Genomic DNA, 16703 nt, shown 5'->3' on the forward strand with positions numbered 1-16703 from the left:
AGCTTTTTTCCAGGTACAGAAGACATCAGTGGTGGTGGAGAGAAGGCACTGGTGGCAGGCAGGCAGCAGAGACTTTGAGGTTTTGGTTTTGTTTGTTTGTTTGTTTTTTTTTTTCATGGTGATGGGAGAGCGTTGACTTCACTCAGCTGTAGAATTTGGTCTGTCAAGAAGGTACGGGTAAAAGGCTCATGTTTTGATTATACACAGCTTGAATTCAGCGCGCTGCCAGCATAACAAAAGAGTTTTGTTGTCTTGCTTTTGAGAAACATATGGGGGAGTATGTGGATAAGCAGTCTGGTGTCTGCTGGACACTCATGCTCAGGGTTGGATAGTAGGACACATTTGACTTGCACCAAGAGATGAGCTTGCTGCTTCTTGTTTCATTACTGCCTCATACCAGAATAATTGGTGTAGGCTAGGGTATATACAGAAAATCATGGCTGTTGGGTCTTGAGGATTTCACCATAATGTCAGAGGGCATTTATTAGATCAGTAAAAAGTTTTTGTCAGTAGAATGTTCAGATCAGTCCTCAAACTGAATTTGCAGGTTACATGTTACTGCATAATTGAAATACTTTTTGCCGTTGAAATAATTCTTGACCTATAGTAAGATGCAGTTCTGAACTTTTCAAAAATGAGGTCAAAAATGTTTTAATGTTAAACTTGTTGTGGTAAAGAATAATATGTCTCCATATACTTTATTGTTTAAAGGCCTGTGCAGATGGCTAGTCCTTCCACTGATCTTGTGCATGAAGCTAAGGGCAGATGTTGCAATTTGTTATCTTGACAATACAATGAGTGTTGCAGCCTAATTTGTAGTTTTAAGAATTGATGGTGAAGTGATAAGAGGTGAGAAAGATCATAATCTGTGTAATTATGGACCAGGACAGAGTTGTGTCATTTACTTTGATGCAAATATGGTGTTTGTTCTGCATTGCTCTGATAGTTCAAATGAGGTGAAACAAATGCAGAAAATCTGGGAAAGCATGTTTAAAACAAGAGTGTTAACCATAGACATTCATTTATCACCAAGTTGTGCTAGAGACCAATATATATTTTTTGGCTGCTTTAAATATTATATTTGGATATTTTTGCAAGAATAAAATAAAAAATTATTAGCCAAAGAGCACTATACTTATGTAGCTTGTTTTCTTTTTGCTTTATTTTTGAAACTTCAAGGTATTTCATGAACTGCTATCATAATGACCTTTTAATTCACAAGTTTCTGTTCTTATTAATGGTTAATTAAAAAATATAAGGTGACAGCTTTGTGGCTGCTGTAGTGATGGTTTGAAAATAAGAAATGCATCCTTTTTTAACCAGGAAGGAGTAAAAAAGCAAACCAAATACCTGGTGGTGTGTAAATAATCTAAAACTGGCAACAATTCGGACAAGAACTTCCCATATAGTTAAGCATGGATTACAGCCATTTGGCATGTTTTTCTCAGTTGTGCAATGTCATGTAATACAGTAGCTGGATGATTTTACCATATTTTGGGAGACTGTGTAAGTACTTGAAACCTTTCATGTAGTGACTTCAGTCTTGTCAGCCTCTCAGGAAATAGTTCTATTTTTGAGTATTTGAGTTTAATCAGTGGCTGTGAAAAGCATTAACGATTACTAAAGCAAAAAGCTCTCTGGGTCATGGATTTCTGTTCCTTAGTATCTGCAAAGCTGGTACTGCATTTTGGAACATTTTCTGATTTAGTTGGGGAAATAAATGTTCCATAGGTTGAGGGTGAAATTACAGTGTATTCGTGCTGTTGTACAGAGCTTCTATCTTTAGACTCCTAATTGAGGCTCACAGGATTCCTGTATAGTTAAAAGTGAGACATAGGTACCCCCAGCAGGTGATTTACAACAGAACTATAATTATAACATAACTCTAGTTGCTCTGTAGAGAAGTATGCTCATATCCATATAGGAGACACCCTACACGTTGTCTTGGTGTGGGGTTGTGAGGAGACTCCTAACTTAGGTACACTTTAACTTTAGTTAAACAAAGTTAAACTTTAGTTAAACATCTGAAGTAAGCACTGTGACTATCCCCTTTGTGTCTAGTGAGTATGACTGTGCAGGGCCATACAAATCCAGTTGTGCTGTAAATTCACACTGTGGCCTATTATGTGCTGTCTTCCATGGGCCAGTGCTCAGTAAAAGGACAGGAGTGCAGACTGTCCTGGTTTTGAACACAAACACTGTAGGCTCTGGACTTTCAACCACACCTCGGGAGTTACGCTTCTTCAGACTTTCACAGCTTTTGATGATCTCATTTTATAAACATACTCGTTAATGCCTCTAAATCAGGATGATCTGAGAACCTGTTGATGTCGAAAGGTTGCTCCATGCAAGATTTTAATCTCAGTGATGTGCTTTAATGCAGATTTTGTTTATTCAATGGCTGTCGGTTGCCCATGTGTAGAGAGAGAGTTAATCATAACTTCTGTCTTCTGCATAGTAGAATTCTCATTACATAACGTTTAAAGAACAATACTTGTGCAAGCAGATGTTCCTCATATTCACGGCAAATCTGCCACTCATTTCAAAGTGAGCCTACTTATAAAACCAGTCTAGGTGTAATTATGAAAACAGTTTTAAAAATACCTGTCCCGACAGTACGTAATAGTTTTGTAAACTTTCACCGAAACTTTAAAATTTTATAGGGAAAACTTGAGTAGGTCATCAGTAAAGCATTTAATATGGATGTATGGTTGTGTGATAGATGTGTGAAAATGCATGTTAATCTATTTTTTTAAAATAAGAAATAAAACTTAAAGTAACAGATCCTACTCTAAGACGACTGCTTTCTTGCATATTACTAAAACTAATCTATTTCAGAGTAGGTTCACTGGAACATGGAGTAGTTTTAGTAGATAGATCCTTTTTTCTCTACTATAAGAAAATCTACGTGGTGAGTTGCTTAAACAATTGTAGTTAACCCATACACTGAGAATTACTTTCTTCTAGAGAGAACCTAATTGTGCATTTAACCAATTTCAGGACAATTTCCTTATTTAGAGCAGAACTTCAGTTTTGCAAAGAGGCCTGGAGGGACAGACTGCAAAGGAAACGGGGAGAGCTTCCTCCAGGTTGTTTTGTTAAGATGGTTTTTCCCTTACAAGACTTTCTTCTCTCTATTGGCTCAAGGTCAGCAGTGACTTTCCTGGCTCACTTGAAGAACAGCAGTAATGAGAACAGGCTTCTGGAAATGTCTTTGTTGTCTGTTGCCCTTGGAACTAGTCCTTAAAAAGGGTTTTGTCCTTACAAGTGTGGAGGAGCAGCATTCAGCCTGAGCTAAATTACTTTTCATTAGATTCATAGTTTGTGGGATGGGAGACCACATATGTTACTTATGCTCCCTGAGGATTTCTCCCTCTGTCGCCTCCCTTGCTGACCTTGTGGAGGTATTTGGCTGGAGCCGGCGCTGCAGTGGTGCTGGCTGACACACAGGAGTGGAAGAGCGGGAGATCCAAGCCTGAACTGCCCCACTATTAAAGCTGCGCTTTAGTATTTGCCAACTATATTTCCACTGGAGTTTTACATTAATTAAGACTTTGGTACATTGTCTTGCAGATTAGTTAATCCTGTCATTGTTTTAGTGCTGTTTACTAGTACAATTAACAGGTATTAATCCCTATGCTTTTTAAGAAATGAATAATAACAGAATTTTCATATCAGTTCATTTTTTTGCAAGCATCTTTTCTGAGCTACACCTTTATGGCAAGATAGTACTAGATCTAGCTATCTGCACTTCTACTAGGCTTAAAAAGTCCACCATTTAATTTGAAATGGCTTAAGGGGCCCTGAAAATACATCTGAGTTATAGTCAGTTTCTTAACATATTTCAGGTACCTGTACCGAATACCAATTTTTCTATTTTATATTTTTAGAATTTTCATATTCTCAAAGCAACACTAATTCAAATTACAAGTTCAGTTGTCAGCAGCATAAATTAATGTTATCAATCAATCTTCCTTCCTCCAGATAGTAATTTTCTAGAGCCTGCATTTTGCTATGTTGTAATGAAAGTAAAGTTAATGCATTTTTTGGTTAAATGATGGTTGAGGTTTTGTTATGTATATGGTTTGGCTATTTTTCTATGTCTTGTGGCTCAAATTTGGTTATAATTGGTCCCACACAATGTTATTTGATTATTTCTCATCAACATTTTAAGCTACATGTCTCTTGATCTCAATGTTACGTAATTAAATCTTAATAATGGAATCTTAAAATTATTTAATTCAATTTTAAATAGATATGTTTATCTTCATTTTAGTAATCTCATCAAGATACTATCTGTCATTGAAATCAAAAATGTTTCTGTTACTTTGTTGGAAGAAGTCTAGATTTGAAGTGAGCATTTTCTTAGCTGAAGTTTTTGAGGGTGTCATTTTTTTGTTCTTAGGATGATTTTTTTTTTTTTAATGAGGAGAAATATCAACACTTCTTTGTGTAATTAACATTTTATTTTCTGTAGTGATCATCTGTCAATATATATATTTGAGCTAACATCTTGAAATGTTGATTGACTTGTATTTGATGTTTTCAATTATCTGGATCCACTTTCAGGAAAAACTCTTGAGAACTTTCTCAAAAGTTCCATATTCAAAGTCGAGTGTAACTATCTAGCAGTCCTGAAAGGGGTACACATTCACATGGAACCATGTCTCAATAGCAAGATTTCAGATGTTTCAAAAGCAAACAAGCAATTATTTAAATAATAAAAAGAACACCTGCTCCTTAAAAGCCAAAACCAAAGAAAATCAAATGCCCCCTGCAAAAGCCCAAATGCAGAAGCATGCTCTTCAGAAGAAAATTAGTTACTCCCTTAGGTGTTTGCTGACATGAAAGGTGATTCCAAGCTCACTAGTTGAACAATAGAGTCAAGTTTATAGCATTCACTTTAAATAAATATTCTTTGGTGAGTGCCTCTTTTACTGAACATGCTTTTTGTTAGTTTTAGTTCTTCTGCAGAATCCTCCTCTTTTCATCTCCTAGATTTTGACAAAGTGTGATTTATTTAAAAAAAAAAAAAAAAAGGGAAAAAAGCTTTATGCATCTTGTATGTGGGACTACAATTTTCTTAGGTTAAAAAAAAGGATCTTGTCAAAGTTGATTTCTTTGTGTTGATCTAAAGAACTTGAGTTAAAAGCTTTTTGAAGTGTGTAGCAACTGCAGCAGCAATTTCTATGGATGGGAGATCAGAGCTATTATAATAAATAGCTGCATATATGTAATTTCTAAAAGCCTGCTATCTTGTCCATTAAATAACTTCTTTTTTTTTTTAATTAAAAAAGCCTCTAATTAACCATGTGGTAATATTGTGGTATGAGTAAGGGAAGTTTTCATTTGAACTAGAATTCATTTATTTGCCAACATGAATACAGTTTGGCAACATACTATTTAATTCCATCTCTGAATCTAGCTTTCTGCATCGTAGTAATATTATTACAATTTAATGATAGAGCTACTGCCTTACAATACAACTAGTGTGCAATTACACAGCCTCTGAAGCAGCCTGCTCTCATCCCCAGCTCTGCTGCTAGAGACTTCGCTGGATGACTGCCCCAGCAATGGCTGACATGCTGTGGTCATGGTTCACTTCAACATCCCACAGCAAAATACTTGGGGAGAGCGGTCTGTGTTCCTGAATTATTTCTGGAGGGAAGGATTGAATGTCCCACCCCTACTTTATTGTATCAGGTTTTAACAGGGAACACTGAAGTTGTAAACCTAACAGGCAACAGTGAAATCTTCCTCCACACCCTCTGCCGCTGCCTCCTGTGACTGTGTGCTCAAGCTTTGCTTTCTTTGCTTTCCTCCTGTGTAGCTTAGGGAAAGGGTATCCATGTAAGATCATTCCCTGTCTAGCAGTAGGTGGGTGGTGAATGTGGTTTCATGCTCCTCTGACCTGCCTCAGCAGGCTGTCTTGAGTACCAGCCACCCAAGGAGCTGCTTGTAGGGAGGATGGCGGGGTTGGTTTTCCCTCCTGCTTCACTAGCTCTGGGCCGGTGGAATGGAGGAGCTGCACTGACTTGCTAAAGCCCACTGGAGGTTAATGTCTTATCAGAAGCAAGTGTCCAGTTGTGCCTGCTCCTGTGGAGGCTCCTGGGTGTTCCAGGGAGCTCATGCCCAGCCAGTACCAAAAATATTGAGGATGTACTGCTCACACAATCCCTCAAACTGTCTCTGATGTCTAATGTTATGCTGCTGAACATGATTATTTCTAGTAATACAGAATTGTGAGCTGATTTTGTGATAAAGTACCTATGTAATAGACCTCATCATCATCTGAAATTATAAGTCACAGATTCTCTTACCATGTGTTTTGGGATTGGACTGACTGCTGCAGGATATGAGAAGGAACAAAATTAATTTGAAACCTCCTTCCAGAGGGTTTAATGCTAAACTTTATTTTCCTAAACCATGATTGAAATAGTTGTCTTTAAGTTGTCTCTTCATGTGAAAAATCTATGGCAGAAGTAGTTAAGCATATGATCTCCAGTAACATACAGGATATATAATTTTGATTTGGCTCATGCTGATGGTTTTCTATCTACTGTGTGAAGACAAGGAGGGGTGACAAGATGACAATCTTTCCTTCCCTTTTTCTGAACAAAGAGGATAGTTTTTCCATATGTGTTTCATCCTAACATTTTGGGTCCCATGTCTTTTCTCATGAAATGTTCAGTCCTGCTTTTTTTATACATCTGAAATAGCGTCTTTCATTTGTAAGGAATGCAATGCAGCTGACTGTACCGAAGGGGTAAGAAAATGTCTTTCTGGCAAAAATGTCCTAGAAATCAGGCTTAAAACAAGGAAGTGCAGTTGTGTATGTCTGTATATATAGATATATTTAGGTATCGTCAGTGATGTATATGTATGCTTTGAAAGGTCTGCTGGTTTGTTCTGCAAGGGTACGATATGGTGGGTAGCTAATGTGAGAGACAAACGTGGCCTCGCTGGCTGAGGGGCCTCTGTATGATGATGGCAGCACAGGGCAGAGCTGGATCAGTGCCTTCTCTGGCACTGAAGTTTAACTTGCTCTGTTTAGATCAAAACTCAGCAAATGAATGGTTGGGAGTGTATTAGCATTTTTGGTGCTGAGTTTTTTTCTAAATGGTATTCACAGGCTTCTAATAAAATAGAAAGGGAGCCTTAAGTAATACCAATTATCCCCAAATATGTTGCAGAGTGAGTGAGTTTGATTTTTTGGAAGGCAATTCTGATGAGTTTTGGTATTCTGCATGTATTCAAGGCAGGATTACTGTTCTGGCAAACTACTGGCATGTCTGGCTGCTTGAATATGCTATTATTATCAGTTAACTTTCTGAACTCAGGCACTGAAAAACACAAAATTGCTGTCACATTTTTTTTCTTGGCCAAATTGTTCTTCTGTCATATGACAGAATTGGGAAGAAGTTACTGTTCAAACATACGTGCTTTTCTTGACAGAACAATCTCTAAATGTAGGTATTAAATGTTCAGTCTCATAACATGTATAAAGAATGCATAAGATACTTTGTATTGTGGAACATACCCTGAGGATATGAATAGACCTAAACAATGACTAATTTGTTTCTATTAAAGATGTCTTTTGATAAGCTTCTGATTACAGAAAGAAAAAAAATAAGTAGCTTTCTCTAAAAAAGTGAAAACAGCTGAAATGCATGCAAATCAGCATTATGAAATGCATAATACCATGCAGTTATTATTTTAGCTACAATCCAGTTAATCTTTCAAAGGAAAGGAGTTCTTGGAATATCCAGTTTTGTGTACTGGCTGCACCAAACGAGGTGTGTGACAGCCTTTCTTTCAAACAAACAGTTCTCCTGTTATAATGTTTGGCTTATGGCATACAGGAAGACATCAAGTAGAGGTGAAATAGGTTGTAGGTAGGAATGCTGGGTTGCATAAAATGTGTTGATCCAATTAACTGGGGGCGGGGAAATCAGAGTTTCTGTAGTCCTTGTTTAACTTCCAGCACAGAAAAAATGTTAGTTTTTCCTCTTTCTGTCTCCACAGTTTCCATTAAATGTCCTTTCCTCCCAGTGAATTCAAGGAAACTCAGGCTGTTAACTAGCTGGTAGAATAGTGTTTGTAGCATGTTGGAGTTTGTCTCAAGCTAAATGCAGGCTGAAATTTGGGAAGCAGACTCGCCTTAGAGACAAAATATACAGTGGCATTAACTCCTAAGAAAAATATTCTGATATAATGGAAATTCTGCCTAGCTCTTAGCTACATCAATGTGAACAGTACCATTTGATTTATGACTTCACGTATAACTCCAAAGGTGGAAAAACAAAGCACGTTTCCAGCTGCAATTTTCATTTTGGAGGGTTGGAGCTCTGCTGTGATAGAGATACCAAAGAAATCCCGGGTCTTAAGGTTTAACAGCTTTTACACCAAAATTGCAGATAACAAAGGGAACTCTATATTAGTCCTGAAGAGCTTTTCATTCTTTCCTTAAATAAATTAACATAGTCTTGTTCAATTTTCTTTTTACATCCTTAAACTTGCATTGTGTCTTCTCTGTGCCGATATGGCAGTGACATGCTTCTGTATTTGCTCATGTTGATTTCATTCAAAATTCACACACTTCCTGCATATTTGCTCTCCTCACTTTACTCCTCGTCCTTATTCTTCTGTGACCTCCTAATACTTGTTGGAGCAGCTGTTACTATGATACTACCTTTTAACCCATCTGGAAGGCAGATGGGCTAATCCACAAAGAGCCACTATTTGTTCATGGATCAATTTTCAGAGACTCTGAAGTGAACCACTGACAACCTTCCCAAAGATGCTGAACATGTCCACGCCTGGGCATTGTTCCACAAAACAAGAAAAGTCTTTCAAGACTTCTATATATTTCTCTTTATATATAGGAATAGGAAGAAAGATAGACTATGGTTTGTTTGTTTGGTTGTTTTTTTTTAAAGAAGGGGAGTGTTTTCACACCCCCTTGTGCAAGTGTCCCTGCATTTTTTATTTCATTCTGTTTTTAAGAGAGAAGATACTACAAAATGAAAAAAGGAAGGACCTATTCTCTGCTCCTAGACAGCAGCAACTGCAGCAGTTTAAGTATTTTACAAATTCAGCAAGGATTGTGCCATATCAGAAGACTAATGCTTGTTTGTATTGACCTATGATGTCTTAAGATTTTTCAGTTTTCTTGCTGGCACCCTGCTCTTTATGTAAGTATTTAGGTTTTGTTGCCTGGAGAGTCACTATATCTGTGCTGTTTAAATATGATGTAAAACTATTTAGCCTCTGTTTTCAGAAATTTTGGAGAAGAAGGGCAAGAAGTACACTTTGTCTTTCAGACTTTAGTTAGCAGTGGGACGTATGCCACAGTATATCTAGACATCACGTAAACTGTATATACATTACCATAAGAAAAAATCTCCATTGGAGGGCAGCTTGTTACTTTATGAATCTTATTTTTAAATAAATCATAACAGATTGAAAAATAAGTGAATAATGGTTTTCAGGTGTACTTTTTGGGGGAGTTTTTTCTTAAGTCTCCTCAGACCTTGAGTTTCTAGTCTAAAAGACAGTCAGTGAGACAAACAATTATGCCAGACCAGTATCTGTACTGCAGTCAGTGTTTTCCTTCACAGAGATTGTATCTTGTGAGCCCAGTGTGTTGTCCCAGGTAGGGTAGGGAATACTTCAGAGAAAATATTAAGAGTCTGCATATACTGTAGGTTGCTGGAAAGTGGCCCTGGAGGTGCGACAGTCCCATAAAGAAAACGATACATTTTCATTTCACAACATAGGATGTCACAAGAGTTGTAACATTTTTTAATTGAGGAGTGGTAGTGCTTTCTTGTATAAGCTGGCCCACGCGTATTGTGTGCTTTTCACCTTTGTTCACCATCTGTCCTTGCTGGAGCTGACGTCTGCCATCTGAGGGCTGCTTCCCTGATGCTTAATTCTCTGATTAGATGCTTATGGCACCCTCAAAAAAACCCCAGAAAACCAAAGACAATCGTGTGCCTTTGTATGGTACACACTTCCATATCCCCATGGTGCTTTTGTGCATGCACCCTTGCGAACAGCCTTTTGTGTGTCCAGACCCCAGATGGTTGCCTGCAGCCACAGCCTTTAGTAGAAGAATCATATTCAAATTGTCTAATGGATAATAAACCATACTGATTTCGCTTTTGATATGAATGAATGTTTTCAGGTTGAAGAAAAAAAAATCTCCTGGAGAAAATTGCCAAAGATATGTATCATTATAAGTCTTGAAGATGGGAGGGCAAGCTGAATAAATTACAACTACTTACTGGGTTTGCTGAGGAAACAAACACTGCAGAAGTTGAAGATTAAAACCCAGAAAATACAGTAGATTGAGTAGAATATCTACCAAATCCTGTTGTCTAGATTATTGCGACTGAACAACTAACACAGACTTTTTTGTATGTTCTGAATTCACACAGGCCGTATTTGATACTTGGGATACTTAGCAGCTTACTGAAAGAAAATGCTTTCAAGAAGACTTCACGTTTCTAGAGTATTCTCAGAAATTTGCAATGGCAATAACTGAAAGCCTTTGAGGCTCTCTCTCCTCTCCTCTGCCCTTCAAATCGGGGAACAGAAAAATGTGACACATCCTGAGAGTTTCAGATGTTGGTAATCAGTCTGAGCAAAAAACAGTCCACATGGATATTAATCAGGCCTAGGTGGTATCTTTAAGTATCCCAGGGCTGGGAAAACAAAGTTGTAGGGTTTTTTGTTTGTTTGTTTAACATGATGAAAAATGTATTAATGTAAATTTTTTTTAGCTCTCTGAGGCATGTTGCTAAAACATGTTTTTCTAACAACTAAAAATTCTAACAACAATGATTTTTATCTTTTTAGAAGCATCAGTTAGCAGCAGATAGGTTTTTTTTAACATAGAAGGTAAGATTATGAAACAGCAAAACTCTTAGATGTATCGAATATTCCTGTAATATTTTATTCATATATATATATATGAATATATATATATAAACTCCTATGAAACAAAGGCGAATATCTGGAATATGCTGGGTAACAGCAGTAGTATATTTTTATAGGGAGAATGTGAATAAATCCATCTTTGATACAGTTTCCACAAGTTTTGGAAAAAGCAGGATTTTTCTTCCAGAAGCAAGGCAGAATGCAGGGTAAATTCTGCATTTTCAAAGAGAAGAATATTTTTTTGATCTACCTCTTAATTTGTCTGATAGTTATATTTTGAAATCTCATGGAAATTATCCATTAAGCAGTTTAGAAAGCAGTTCTGAAATAAAAACCAGTCTGTTTCAGTTAAAAAATGTCTGGGCATTGTGTATGAGAGATAGATTATTACGTATATTTCCAGAAATACGTCATGGGGAAATCTGGGTGACAGATCTACCCACATTAGCTCCTCATGACAGGATTTGAAAGAACAGCTAATGTGCTATGGTTTTGCATGCTGAAGTTGCCTGTGATCCAAAGTATTCATCTTGTGTCTTTCCACAAGTAATTATTTTTGGATGTCATATTCACATTAAGAGAAAAAGATAAGAGAGAAAGATCATCACAGTGACTTCTTGCTAACTCTAAAGTCAAAACTTTTCCCATGGGAGGCCATATTCTCTCACTTGATTGGCTCAGTGAACAAGTACCAACATTACCAAAACCATCAATAATATCTAATCTCAGTTTCCTTCAGGTGTGTAGTAGCTGATGTAACAGAATGAATACACAGTGATCTGATGATCTGGGGAGGTTGGATCAGTCATGATTCAGTCTAAATCAAACTAAGATGATATTGATGTACTGAAGAGACTGAAGTGAGCTAATGAGGATCTGTCTGCATCCCAAACTCATTAGTGTCACTGTCCTTTTGCAAAAGATGCACATTATGTATGGAAGCATCAGCAGTCTTGTATACTGACTTGGTCCGAGGTGTTCCTGTGACAACCCTTGTCCCAGACTCTATATCCATCTCTTCCTACTGAAAATTTTATGTTTGATTTCTCTCCTGAAATGGACCTTTCTATAGTTGCATTTGGTATAAGGTACTCTGGGAAGTGCTATGTAGTAATACCACTTGAAAAATAAAGCTAGTGCAGAATATGATTACATTCATTATTAGATTTCAAAGCAGAGACCACAATGTCAGAGTCTTGTGATGTAAGCGAGCTGCCAGTCAGGTTCTGGTAGGGTTTATGGCATTGTAATAATTTGAAAGGGTCTGATGGAGTTTCAAAGCAAGTTCTGAAAAAATGACTCTTTGTACCAGACTGCAGCAGGCAGAGCAGGTACGGGCTCTCTGGGCTTCTCAAACAGGACCTACCTCCTCAGAGATTATTCTCAGACAGAGAGTTCTGTGTTTAACAGAATTTAACAACTGGAATTTGCCCTTTTGGTTGTGCAGAACGCAAAACAAGTAAGTAAAATGAGTTTGGGATTGTTTTCAGTACTGTAATAACTATTGCCACTGTTTATCAATTGATTCTGTTGCATCCTCTGAGGTGTCCTACCTTGTTTACCGCTAGCCCAGGCCAAGTAGTCATAACAGTGTTTAAGAAAAAAACCTTCCCTAAAAACATGGTCCTGTCTTGTTTCTGTGTTGGTAGAAACTTATGGCTATCTATGTCCAAGTAAATTTTGCACGAAGGAAAGGCTTGACAGCCATCTCCACAGAGGAATCTGTTACTTCAGACAGTCCTTGAGACCCTAAGTTCTGATAAAAATAATACATGAGCAAATCAAAAGGGGACTTGAGCTGCTTTCGTCTTGCCTGAGAGTATATGTGTGTACAGTCTGAGTATTTTTTTTTCTTATCTGGTGTGTTTGAAAAGGAAACTTGGCTATGTTATAGGATATGAAGTATATAGTAAGCTTTGGAAATATATCTGAGAGTGTGGGTAGCTTTGCTTTTGGATAGACGGACTTTTGACATTTTAAAATAAGCTACTTCTGCGATGTTAAGTTATTTCTGAATGTCATCCTTATTTCTCAAATGGGGCATGTAGAATCTTTATCCTCTGTTTAGAATCTTTGAACTAATGAAACATTTATGCAAGTGCTGATTTCCTAATCTCTGTGGGTTTTCCTCATTGTGGTTGTAGGGGGATATGCTGTAAGAAGGTAAATTCTAACTTCAGCCCAGTGGCCTGTGGGAGTGGAGCTCAGTCTTAGCAGCAATTTCTCAATTCAGTAAGAGATTCACGTATCCTAGCTTCCTGGTTAATAGTTTTGGTAGATTCCAGGTAGCAGTGGTAATGTTTGAATTTACTCTTCACTGGCCAGGTCAGAATGAAAACGCTCATGTAGAGAAGCTCTGTCACCAGATAGTGCTTTGAATGGTTAGAGGAAGGTGTATGCTTCAGTGTTCCTCTGGGTGCGTTGATAGAAATGTCCAGCACTCATGGAAGCACAGCTTTGGGACTGGAGTACTTAACAGATTTAAACTTCTTAGGTGGGAATTTTGTGAACTTTAAACAATCATAGAGTCTTGTCTTTTCATGTGGATATCTAAAATTTATGAAGAGAAAGATTTTAATCATAATTCTCAACTTTGCTTCCTGTCTAGGAATGATGATTGTCATACTGCTGTACCTAAGAGAGCTCTTGCAAATAACATGGGTCGCTTAGACACTTTAAATAGAAAATATGATGCAGTGAAACATAGTTCTTACAGTCCATAAATCTCAATAGTGCATTTGTGCTGTCTTGTGGATTTCATGGTGGGCATTGTACATGCTGTCCATTCTGCTGGTGACCTTAGGTTTGCCGCCTTGCCTAACTCTGCCCTCTGCCCTTATCTGGAGCTTGCCCAAAACTCAGGCCTGCATCCAAACAGGAATTCCAGGGATGTAGATACATGGGATATAGAAGCAGTGCCTGAATGGTCTCCTGTTGTGAGTTGCTCCTGCCTGTCCTGCCAGGCAGCTCTGATGGCAAAGCCCAGCAGCTGCAGGGCAGGCAGCCTGGATGTCAGCAGAGCAGCTCAGCCTCGTACTAATAACCAGAGTAGATGTTGCCACACTGAGTATAGCAATGCCCAGAAGCCAAGTGGGTAAAAAAATAGTGAATGGATTTGTTATTTAGACAAATCGTAGGGTCAGGGCTCAGTACTGTGTGTGCATAGCAGATGTTTCCTAATTTTCAGTGGAGCTGAAAGTGGATGAAGGTTCACCATGTGGTAAACATGGAACTTACCCCGAAGTTGAGTCTGTACAGGAAGAACAAAGTTGGGCAGTTCATCTTTCGTGGTCTGTTTGCCAAGCTTAGATGCCAAGATAGAACTTCAAACTATGAATCTCATGTGCGGTACAAGTAGAAAGCAAATTACTGCCTTCTCTCATCTAAATTAACTTTCTTTTTCCTCATCTCTTTTTTTCTTTACTGCACTTACTTTCATGGGCAGCTTCTACTGTCAACTGATCTGCCCAGCAATTCCAAGCAGATAGGAGAGGCAGAATATTTCTCACTTGCTTCTCACCTCCTAATGGTGGTGTTGCCCAGTCATGTAGAGAAATATATATTATTCCTTTCTGATTGTAGTTTTTATTTTGTGAGGTAAATCAAACCCGTAGACGACTTGGGAAATCGGAGTGACGCACAGTGCTTACAAGTCTGCCCTTCGTGGTGCTCACCCAGTTCCAGCAACTGTACCAAGTGGTTGGTTTTGCTGATAGTATGTGTCACAGAGTTTATCTTGAAAGGTTCATAATGTCGTTATACAAACGTCCACCTCTTTCTCACCTCCCGAGGTATTGTATGAGATCAGTTCGTAAGAACTGGTGGTATCTACACCAGGTTTGAAGTCTGTTTTAAAACCGTGTTAATATTTTAAAACATTATTATTTCCTATTCTGTTAATGAGCCCTGTGGAGAGGTGTATACATTCTCATCTATATACAAATAGCATGTTTTAGCCCTCATTAATCAAAATGACACATTCTATACCCTCAAGTGTTTTCACATTTGCACATGAAGTGTGTTCCCAAAAACTCTGTGCTGCCTGATTGATCTCTGCATTGTTCAATTTTCAGACCTAGGTGTCTCAAGCTGGCTGAAAAGATACAAAAGTTGATTTCTAATATGATTTCTTTAATCTTCTTTTGTAGAACTAGTATTACAAACCATGCAGAAAGTCTCTTCAAGTTTGCTTCTTGCATCAATCTTGGCACAGGCAGGAAGGACCACATCCCATTTTACACTGAAAAACATACCGTTTACTGCCAAAAAAAAAAGTGTTAGGAAGCACTGCTTGCATGGGGAAAGTGTATAAGAGAAGTAAGTCTGTCAAAAACTGAGGAAAAGAGAGCAAAACATCCTTCAAGGTGCAGGCTTGCCCAACTTACTCTGTTCAAACATTGCCTGTTCCACGGCTCCTCTCCCAAGTGAGGTGGTGGAACAGACATTAGCCGGTACTCACATCCAAAAGGAGGATTTAAATTCAGCAACTTGTCTGCTAATAAAGAGCACGGACAACTACTCATTTCAAGACTTCCACGTGTGTATATATAAACCAGACAAAGACTGCCTGAGGGAATGGGAGGCAGCAGAAAGCCTTTTCTAGGCTTAAAGAACTGTGGAGCATATAGAAAACTCCCATTCATCCTTTGTATCCCAAGGGCTGGGGGGGGGAAGGGTGTGTGTGCTGGGTTTGGAGGGGAACTTGAGTTTAGTGCTTCTTTCTGAAATATTTAGTCAGGTTCGGGAGCATCTGACCCCTGGAGGCACCTCTAGGTTCCCTCAGAAAGGGTCCTGCCATTATTTTATGCTTTTTTTTTTCCTTTTTTTTTTTTTTTCCCCCATATGGCATGTGTGAAACACACGGCCAGTTTTAGTGCAGCTTGTACTGAGGATTTCTTGACTGAAGACTCTCAAAGAATTTGCAGAATTTCCTCTCCATTTTTTTTTAATGGTCAAAGGGTGGGTATTTCTCTTGTCTGGCTCAGTTCTTTCCTATAGGTCTGTCTGAAGACTTTAGTAAAAGAAAGTAAAATAATGTAGAAATAAATATCACCATGAAAGAGTGTGTGTGTGAAATCTTGCCCTCTCCATCCTCAGAAGTATAAGGCATAGGTAGAAAAGCAGAATTTGAGGAAAAATACTTTAAGTTACCTTTGTAAGTTGTGGGGGGGGTGTTGGTTTTGTTTTTATTTGTTGTTTTTTTGGTTTGTTTGGTTGGGGTTTTTTCCCTGCAGGAGGCAGCTATTTTATGTCACCTTTATGGGTTGCTCTAAAGCCTCTGAGAGGTTACCCTTCTGTTTTGGAAGTGCATAGACAGTGTGAAGCAGCAGTATCTGACGTTTCTTGTCATGAATGCTGACCCAGGCACTGTGTGTGAGGGAAGATGCAACATCTGTGTAAACCTGTGCTGGTGTTCTGGGGCGGGGGGTTAGAGCCAGAGATTATTAGGATTAGAAAGCAGTGATTTTCAGGTTGGTGTTTAGGGATGTTAAGGAGCAGGGAAGGAAGCGCTCGCCTTTTGACTGTTTTGTCGCCTGCACTGGTTTGACAGGACTTGCCTCGCCTGTAGCCTTGTAGAAGACGCGAAGCTTACCTAGAAGTGTGGGCTTGGTTTTGGCGTCCAGAAGTGTAATCAGAGCTTCACCTGCATGTCTGTGGCCTGGAGAGATCAGGCAGGGCAGCGCCCTCCGCCCGGGCCCCAGCTCCGTGTGCCGCCGCAGCCCCCCGGCAGCTTTTGCCGCGGCCCCTGTCGCTCCCCG

The sequence above is a fragment of the Athene cunicularia genome (genome assembly GCF_003259725.1).
Source record: "Athene cunicularia isolate RWA chromosome 9 unlocalized genomic scaffold, athCun1 chr9_part1, whole genome shotgun sequence".
Classification (NCBI taxonomy): domain Eukaryota; kingdom Metazoa; phylum Chordata; class Aves; order Strigiformes; family Strigidae; genus Athene; species Athene cunicularia.